Below are 10,205 nucleotides of genomic sequence, written 5' to 3' on the forward strand. Positions count from 1 at the left end.
AGTGCTTGTATCTGAGGAGAAAAGGTCAAGGACGTTGCTGACACATATGAGGACATGGTCTATCTGGCCAAGATGAAGAGTAGAAAGGTGAAGTGGAAGCTGGAGTTGGGCGTGTTGAAGCCGACAGATTATGTGCCTGTTATAGAGGTAGCAAAGTGTTCGTTGGTCAACCAAAGGTGGCTCCTATTGTTTTGAAGGGCGGAGCTTGTTGAGGTAAGATCTATGGTTGGTTATGTTCCTTGGAGGTTTCCAGTTTGTAAAGTGCATGTGCCAAGGGTGGACGAGCTTGCCAACGAGGAAAAGCTCCATGTTGAGGTGAACCAAGATTCAAAAGCGGTGGCAGATGTTGAGGTTTTAGTGCAGCTTAAAGAGGTAAAGCCTATTCTTGTGGAAATTTTGTATGAAACGATAGTAGAGTGCAATCAAGATGCAGACACCGAGGGTTCAAAAGCAGATGAAGAAAGTGAGCAAATTCGTGAAGATGTTTAAGCTCCTGTGGAGCAGCAAGCGGATGAAGATGCTGACACAAAGTCGGTATATGGTGCCGATGATGATGAAGATACAAGCTCGAGTAGATGGGAGACAAGTGAGGAGAATAGAGCGGATGAGTCCACATCCTATGATGAGGAGATGGAGTCTGACAAAATTGAGCTGGTAAAGGTAAAGCTGCCTTATTAAATATTTGATGATATGGTAGTAGCCTATGTGCAAGAAGAGCAGGAAACAAAGCAAGCTTAAGTGCATGATAAATACCAAATGGAGCGGTCCAGGCCTACGGATGATGATATGCAGGTAAAGGTGGTGTGTGGTGCCATGCTAATGACTATGCGGGTGAAAGTGACAGTAGAATGTTCCATGGCGGTTCAAAAGGTGCAAAATTTTGTCAGTAGGAATAGAGCATCCATGCCTATGGAGGACGATGAGAATGATGCAGTAGAGAACGATTTTCTCTCTTCCTTGGTGGAGCATGATGTGGCGATATAAGAAGTACTTGAAGAGCAGGTGATTGAAGCTGAAGAGCAGGTGGTGCTGATCAACCTTGAAGGGCTGGTTGACGAGGAAGGGCTTGATGATGTTGGAATCAAGTGTGTGGCCAAAGAGGAGGTTGTGTTGCCAAAGGTGGTGGAGGTTTTGATGCGAAAAACATGTCCAGTGGTAGAGAAAGGAGCCCTCCACTTTATTTGGTTGGGAGGGAGGGTCAAACATGTGTTCGAGCTTGGTGTTAGGTACATGTTTTTTGGATGGTGATATGTTTGATGCTGCTTGGTATGGAGTAGTTAGTCTGCTGAGGGATGCATGGAGAGTTGAAGCCAGCAGGCTATGGACAGCCTACATACATGATGGTATATGTGCTGGGGTACGGAGCTATGGTGAAAAATTTACAGATGGGTGGAAGATACCAAAGGCAAGTTTTTGATCCAGGCAAAAGCTATGTGATGCACGGGGTGGGGCAACCCACTTGAAGGTTTGGCAGTAGGATGCAATAAGAATGTGTAAATATGGTTTTGGTTTTCTCATAGTGTGTGCTAGCTTTTGCAGTTAGAAATGGAATAAAGCTCTTTTTTGGTTGAGCATAATTGTTCAACTAGGGGGTGGGCAATGATGGTGCAGCCAAAGTGTGTCGACCATAGAAGATGGCATGGGTAGATATTATGTGCATGTTAGCAAAAGCATGGCAAAGGGCTAGAGCAGCTAGGAAGATCATGGACAAACGGGTAGCAGCAGAGATGTATGGCTGATGCGGTTTATAGGCCAAGAAAGGCTCCAGAAGGGGCTACTTTGAGGAGTAGATAAAGGTGGTGCAAGGTGCAATCTTTGGTTCTGTTAAGTATGGAGCCTGATTTACCCTTGTAATTTTCTGTGGTAAAAGCGCACATTTGTAAGGCCCCCATTATCAGGAGAAGCCATCGTGCGTGAAGGAAAATCACTCACCGGAAACTAAAATTTTCACGGACAAGAATCAGGGGCAACTTTAAAGGCCTGAACTGACTTTTTCGCCGGAATATTATGGCCGGACGGCGGCCGAAAAGTGTTCGGAAAACAACCGGTCGGTTGGCCGGTGGCCGGTAGTCAATGGCCGATGGCCGGTGGTCGGAAGTCAATGGCCGGTGGCCGGTGGTCGAAAGTCAATGGCTGGTGGCCGGTGGCCGAATTCAAAAGCGGACTTGTCTTCTCAAGGGCGGCCACACATGGGCGGATTGGAGGGTCCGATTTGGACTTATTCGCACAAGGGCGGCTACACATGGCTGTCTCTCATAAGAGAGGGCAGCCCTTTTGGCCTATAAAAGGAGGCCATTTCTACACACATTTTATAGTGTGAAGTTGATGCATCAAGGTGAGTGTGAGGTGGTGAGAGTGAAGCAAGGCGGGAGCTCCATTAAGGGTATAATCCCTTTGTAAACTACTTCTTGTTTTGAAGTACTAAAGCCATTGAGTGGCTGCTTTCCCGTGGACGTAGCCCACATTGGGTGAACCACGTATATTGTGTGTACTCTCTCTCTCTCTCTACTCTATAATCTCGTGTATATAAATCTGTCTCTCTCCATTAAGTAATCTACTCAATTATCTATTTAGCTACGTCTTATTTCCTAATAGGTTTTAGAAGTGTAGAGCTTGAAGTGTTGAAGGAGCAAGTCCAGACATCTCATCAAAACGAGCTACAGAGCCCAAGATATTGAGGTTAGAAGGTGCAGTGCGTTGCAGATTATTTCCGAATAGGGTAGCTGGGGATAGGTGGCCCAAGTGAATGTCAGCATATAGGCACATAGTGCTCGAGTTATAGAGCATACCCATATTTCTAGATTGTAGATCAGAGCTATGGATTGCAGTTTATGGCTCGTTAATGTTTTACCGGGGGCTAGGTTGGTGCCAACCTGACCACATGAGGAGTCATGCCATATGATGTTTTTTGGACCGCGACAGAGTTTGAAGAGATGCTATGCCATGTGTGGAACTAGCAAGAGTTGATTGCTCATCAAACAAAGACCAGAGCAGGAAGTTAAAGTAGTTGGAAATTTGGGTGCGGTGCATTTTCTCGAAATTGGCACATATGATTTTCTCGGTTTTTGTAGCCTTGGTTCGGGGGCTTGGAGAGTCTTGAAGTGCGGAAAGGGCCGGGAACTTTAGAGTCGCCTAGACACACCCCTATAAAAGGATGTACACATTAATTTTTTGGGGGCTCTTTGGCCATTAAGCTCTTTTGCAATTAGGCCTTTTTGCTAATGTTGCTTCTGGCTCTTGGAGCCTTCTGTCATTAGGATTTTTGGTGTGTTGAAATTTTTGGTCGAGGATTGTGTAGGCAGATTGTTGGTTGTACGTGGTGGTGTAGATGCAAGAAGGCTATCCACTGATGTCTCTGGGCGTCATTCTCCCTTCCCCCTTCTCTTCTTTGCTTGTGTGCGTGTGTTTCCGCGTGTGTGTAGGCTTGTGTGCCCTCCCAAAGTTTGTCTTGCAAAGAGAGATGGAGAGAGATTGTGTGTGTGTCAAAGAATGTGAATTGAGCAGAGCGGAGTGATTGGGTCTGTTTGTGCATTGCAACGCGTGTGTGTGTGTTTGGTCGTGTGCAGGCGGTGGTTTGCTTGCGGTGTAGTGTCTAGTTTGAAAGCTGAACTCTAGTGGATTGGGGTGCTTTGTAGACCCTGGGCTATAGTGAGGCATTGTGTTGTATGCTAGGTGTGTTCCTTTCCCCCCCTCTCCAACGGGAGTGGAAAAGTTTCACCCCAAGAGATCACTACCCCCAAACCATGGTGTCCCTTTTGGTATCTCTTTATATCCGATACTCCATCCTATGCACTTCACATTGAAGCATGCCACAGAATAAGCCCATATCACATATTTATAGGCCTTGGTCTATGAAAAGTAGTTAGATGGAAATATTTAAACTCAAAAGTCTCTACCCCAAAATCACTAGATCCAAAAGGTTGTAGCCTGTTTTACAAAAATCTGTATAGCTACCATGTCATCAGCGTAAAACATGGAAATTTGTACAAGTTTCCACATCATCAGGTCATTGCAAAATTTGGAAACTCTATACAACCTTTTCCACATAATCACTTTATTACGCAAGCCTATCATGTCTATGTCCTGCTTTGTTTTAATATCTTTAGGTCACTCTGGCCCCATCAGACAAGGTCTTATAAGTTTTTATGGAAACTCATCTTTAAAAATAGGCCACTCATAGCAAGACTTTGCAAGTTGGTAGAGCTTCTTGTGCCACATCTACTTCTTCTTACGTTTTAGGCCCCTTGATTAGAATCTATAGGTTGGCTCTGTTCTTCTGTGACTTGATACGTAGCAGTTTGTGACACATGAGGAGAAATCTTCCGGTTCAGATAGTAGCTCTGGTAATGGTCAAGATAAGATATATGTCAAGGTCTGCAAAAGGGTTCAAAAGTTAAACAGCTGAACTTGATGATATCAGACGGACATTACCGAAAGCTACAAAGTTCATCAGACAAAAGAGGAAATCTAAAGCCAAATCTAGAGCAATGGACCTAGCAGCCATCAAAGATAACGAGGTCCCTTTGATTTAGATTCATTATAAATTGAGAAAGAAATGGGATCCATTATCAGGAGTGATCCTAGATAGGGGAGGTGGTGTTAATATTTTGGGAGAACATTTAAGGAAAGAATTGGGAATTATAGAATTGAATCCAACACCATTCATAGTTAGGATGGCTGACCATCGGGTGGTCCATGCTGCAGGGCTAATTGAGAACATGAGGATCATAGTGGGCAAGGAAAATTTGAAAACCAGCTTCTTAATATTTGATGTGCAAGGTGCTTATGGGATGCTTTTAAGTAGACCAGGGAGCAGAACTGCTGGTGCAATACATGATTATGACAACCAAACATTGGCCATTCAAGGGGCCAACATGAGAATTTAGATAAAGACTGACAACAACAGAAGTTGGAAGAAGGCTTTGATACTTGAAGAGCTATGTAAGAAATAAGTAACAAAGAAATTTGCTTCAATGAACATTTTTCCACTAACATTATTCAGGGAAGGCTAATTAGATGGATAATGCATCTGATGGAGTTTGAATTCAAAATCTTTCACAAACCAGGCAAAACAAATTATGGTTCTTATTTTCTTTTCAGACGTAGATAACGTTATTTTGAAGCATCACTAAGAGATGAGCTCGAGATGATCTAGCAGACGTTGAAATGTTTCAAAGCAAAACCGATGATGGACCATATCCATAATGGAAAAATGTCTCTGATTTCCTTCAGATGGGGGGACTTCTAGAGGACTGGTTTCAAACTAAGAAGAAGGCATTGATCATAAAACATCTCAAGTACCATCATTGGTGGAGCCCTATACAGATTAGGCATTGATGGTGTACTTTGAAGGTGTGTGTGCCAACGAAAGGAAGGATGCAAGTCATTATCAAAGCTCATATTGGAGATGCAAGGTGACATTTCTCTACTGATATTACATATAAGAAGATTCTCCAAGCATGTCTTTAGTGGAAAGCTATGATAACTAATGTCATAGCATTTTTTAAGACAAGTGACATTTGCCAAAGGATGGGGAGACCAAAAGCAGCTAACATGACACCACTAACTCTATTGCATCCGTTAGGAATATTCATGAAATAGGGTTTGGATTTTATGCGGCCATTTAAGAAGGCTACTCCAAGAAAGAATAGGTACATCATCATGGCCACATGTTATGTCATCAAGTTGCTTGAATCCAAAGCCTTACCATATAATATTGCAAGATCAACAATTATATTCTTGTATGAGAATATCATATGCACATATGGATGTACAATTCAGATTGTCTCAAATTAGGGAGCACACTTCATAAATGAAACCATTTAGATACTGTGTGCAATCTTTTCAATTAATCACCAAAAGTCTATGTAGCGGAGTAATGTGTCGTGCTCTCTATAGTGGGGGTTCCTCAGTGCAATGTGTGTGACGTCTCACTCCAGTAGAATGAAAACAAAATGGATGATAGAGGAAACAAACACATCAATTAAATAGTAGAACTTGAACATATGGGACTTGACTAACTCAAAGTAACCAATACAGACTTTGGAAATGGTAGCACACTCAACTCCAGCCAAGAACTCGTAGATACAATGGGGTGTCGAGGCTCAACTGTGCAGGGATAGTGCTAACGCGCTATGTGTAAACTCAAGATATCACTCATGAAAAATGACCACATAAAGTAGACAATGTTGATCCCTCCAACTAGAACCAACCACACATATGTATCTCCTAAAGGGCCACCAACGGCTGACAGATATCATATGTAGCTAAGCATATCTCCAAATTGGGGTGGTGGTGATCTAGACACGGTGTCCACTAGACCATCATCCATATCACTTGCCACATGTCACTACCCAGTCGAGAGTCCTACAAGTGTGAACGCCAACCCAACTGCACCTCACTGCTTGTGTGACATTGTAGACCTACTACAGGTTTCCGCCATAGGACCACTCATCTTCTCAGTGAGAGAGAACACTCAAATTAGACAAAACATTGAAACAAGCAAAGACCACTATTACTGGCAAAGAAAAAAGCAATCAAAGCAACTGGAGCTTCGTGGAGAAGAAATGATGAAATGTAAGGATTTTCAGAATATGATGAAGTAGGAAACCTGCCACAGTGATATAGGTTGACAGAGAGAAAAACTTGAAGGAGGCCCTCCAAATTTATCCAAATTTTCTTCAAGGATAATGCCAAGTAGCATAGAAGTTCAATCTTTTATCCTTGGAAAATTCCGTGGGAGAGATGAGAGGAGGAGGGAGGGATCAGAGGAGGTGGTAAGGATGAGGGATTGCTTGGCTAGGGGTGAGAGGGGTAGGAAGGTACTAGGAGGTAGAGAGGGTCTAGGGGGTGGGTAGGGTCTAGGTGGGGTGGGTAGGGGGCGAGAGGGAATGGGAGGGTGGGTAGAAGCAAGGGGGTGAGGGTAGGGTCCTAGGGGCGGGGGGGGGGGGGGGGGGGGGGGGGGGGGTCAGTAGGGATGAGAGGGGATGGGAGGGTGGGTAGGGGAGAGGGAGATTCAGAGGTGGGTAGGGGGAAGAAACACTTGTTGTGGTATACCAATGCCAAATTGAGTTGAAGATAGAATGAATAGATGATAGCCGTACACACACTGGTCTTCCCAGAAGTTGACACACAATGCTTTCAAAACCATCTGCTAATGAGACTTATCTTATCTGCTATGATACAGACTGTAGCAAATGTGATTTTCTACTTTGCATATGGTCTAGCAGTATTTGGTAGGCATAAAAAACAATGAGGTTTGATCCCTTTATGGGGTGTGGAGAGGGCACTGCTAACGATTGTAGTGTAGGTGAAGAAGTTATTGCATCTATGAGTAGAGAGACATCATGAAATGGTGTGACATCCACTTTGAAAGCAACATATTTATGTTGTAATCCACCTTGAAGAAGCTTTGTAGAGGGTAGTATAGCAGACAGATAGGATAATTTTGGCTTTGTGGGAGAGTCAGACATGAATGGGGTTGAGTTTGAGGTGTGTGGGAACTCTTGTAGATACTCTACATTGGCTGCTGGCTTAGGTGTCTCGTTGGGCTTAGGTATTGTAGAAAATGTGGAAGAGGTTGTATCCTCGGGAAAAGGCAAAGGTTTAATAGAGACTCCATAACAAGGCATAGACTTTGTAGCTTCCAACCACTCCAACAAGTATTTTTTTGACCCATAAGGTGGAGTCGACTGCTCCAATTTACGGTTGGACTCCATTGACAAGGAGCTATGTTGCACCACTGAATCTATGTCTCCTTCAATGCGAATGGGTTTCATTGGGGACCATGGAGTGTGTATCCACAGTGCATTGGTTCCCCAATCATGGAGTGCTTTAGTGTGCCGCAACCATGGTCTACCAACGAGCAGAGAAAATCCTCCCTAAACCTGTGGAAGGTGAGCCACAACAAAATCCAAACTAAAGGTGAAATCTTTCACTTGGCGAGGAACCTTTTCCACTATGCCCACATGGTAGACTATCCTCTGGTTGGCCAATGTAACAGTTAAGGGAGCAAGACAAGTAGGCTGTAGGCCTAACACCAACATAGTGAACTCATGCATCATGTTGATGTCAGATCCACCATCCACAATTACTCCTGAGAATTGCTGCCCCAAGACGGCCATGGTGAGACGAGGGCTTCTATAATCCGTGAGGGGAGCATCGGGATGGGATATCATATACGGCTTGGATGGTTGCACTAGGAGGTGCCCGCCACTAGGACCTACTCCGAGGTAAAGTGGTTGAATAACTGCAAGGGTGTCACTCCAAAAACTTGCATCTAGTTGCACCATGTCATAGAGCCACACTTGTTGAAAGGTGTTCTTCAAGATTGTCTTTGCTATAATCTTTTCTTTTTCTAGTAGTGGTTTTTCTGGTACCTTGATCTTTTGTAGATCTACATTTCTTCCAAAAATGCTTCATCAATATTAGAGAGAAAAGATTTGAATTCTTTCTTGGCACTGGGGGATGGCTTGTCAACATCTGAAAACATGTTATCCACTTGTGTGAGGATGTGTGGGGGAATTAAACTTGCTATAGTGCTAAGACTGAGAGCGTCTCTATCGGCCCAAGTGAGGACGCCTGTTGGCTCGTCTACCAATTGCAACTTACCTTGAGGGGCAACCACATGGGTAGAAGGTGGCAGCTGAGGGATGGTGCTAACTGCTATCAGATTGATCTTGGGAAAGGTAAATTCATTATGGCTTTAACTCGGTTTCAAAGACATAGATGAACTAAGTTTGGGACAATCCTTACTGTAGTGATCCTTACCTTGAGGGCCATGACAACAGGGAGGGGGCCCTTCTAGCAGAGGGAATTTTCTTTGGTAATGTCCATAGTCTCCGCATCTGTAGCATAAAATAGGTCGATTGAATGGGCGAGTCAAAGGGCGAGTTGTTCCTTGCTCTTGGTGCATGGGGTTGGAGGTGGAGGCATAGAAGCTTTGAGGAGATGAGGGAGCATGGGTATGGTAAAAGCTATGAGAGGAAAAAATGCTATGCATACCTTGCATAGGAGTGGTTGTCAGCAAAGGTGGCATGTGGTTTGGATGGCCATAGGGGGAAACCATGTTGGATGAAAGTGGTGGCCCTTGTTGAATACTAGGACCAAGACTTTGTTGTATTGTCGCAATCTCTTGAGGTAGTAGAAATCATTTTCTTAATGTCCAAAATTTTCACAGAAGTGGCAGTAAAGTCAAAGGGGGCATTCATGTGGAGGGTGCCGTGGAGAATGGCATGAGCTAACCAAACCATAGCCTTAGTCTTCTGCTGAGACCTTTGCTCTTCGAGCTCACACTTAATCTGATCCAAAGCCTCATGATGTGGAGGCTTCTCCTATCTAAGAGAGAAGGACCTTTTCTCTTGAAGATATCGTTGTAGCTTTAGGGCTTCCAGTTCCTTGTGTAAAGAGGTTAAAGGATCAGAGAGACTTTCTAAAAATACTGAGGTGGTATCTACCTAAGAAGAGTTGATGAGCAACTTCCTAGCTCCTTCTATCTGAGTAGCAGCTGAGACATATTCCTCCAGATTGGAGTTAGGTCAAAGACTCTCTTAGCGTTTTTGATGAGATATTTTGGGAAGAGCCTTCTTGACCCACTTCTTAACCATAAATTCACATGGTTGCTGAAAAAGCTTAGCGATGAGAGACTTGGTTCTGGTCATAAGTTATGCAAAAGTCTCTTTGGGTTGAAGCATCGGGTCGGCCAACTCATCCAGAACCTTTTCTTCAAAGTCCCTGTTGGGTTTCAAGCCCAAGTCGTCATAACCCGTGGAAAATGGCTTTTGTAGCCATGCAGTTACAAGTGTACTTGCAATTCAGTTTTGCATGGCAATTGCATGGAAGGTCCAAACCTATATATGTATCTCAAGGCTTAATACTAATACAAGCGTTATTTTTAATGTGTCGACTTCTCTTTTTTTCTCTCTCTCGGCTTCTGCTGTGCTCCCTCCAAGCCATGGATTGCCTCAGGCTTCATCCTCCCTAGCTCAGGTTCCAACAACTGGTAGGCTTGCGAGAACCGTCGCCTCTAGAAGCGAGGAAAAGCTTAACGCTAGCAAGGGAAGGTTTCAACACAACCGGAAGCTGTAGATAGGCAGGCAAGGAGTGCAGCCCAAGGTGCTCCAGGAGGCACACAGAGCTACAAGATCTCAGGCAGGGTCCGTTTTCTGCTGCATCCCAAAGAGCATCACAAGTCTGGCGGCTGCAGA

The sequence above is a fragment of the Adiantum capillus-veneris genome, chromosome 28 (genome assembly GCF_014529385.1).
Source record: "Adiantum capillus-veneris isolate H3 chromosome 28, ASM1452938v2, whole genome shotgun sequence".
In the NCBI taxonomy this organism is placed as follows: Eukaryota; Viridiplantae; Streptophyta; class Polypodiopsida; order Polypodiales; family Pteridaceae; genus Adiantum; species Adiantum capillus-veneris.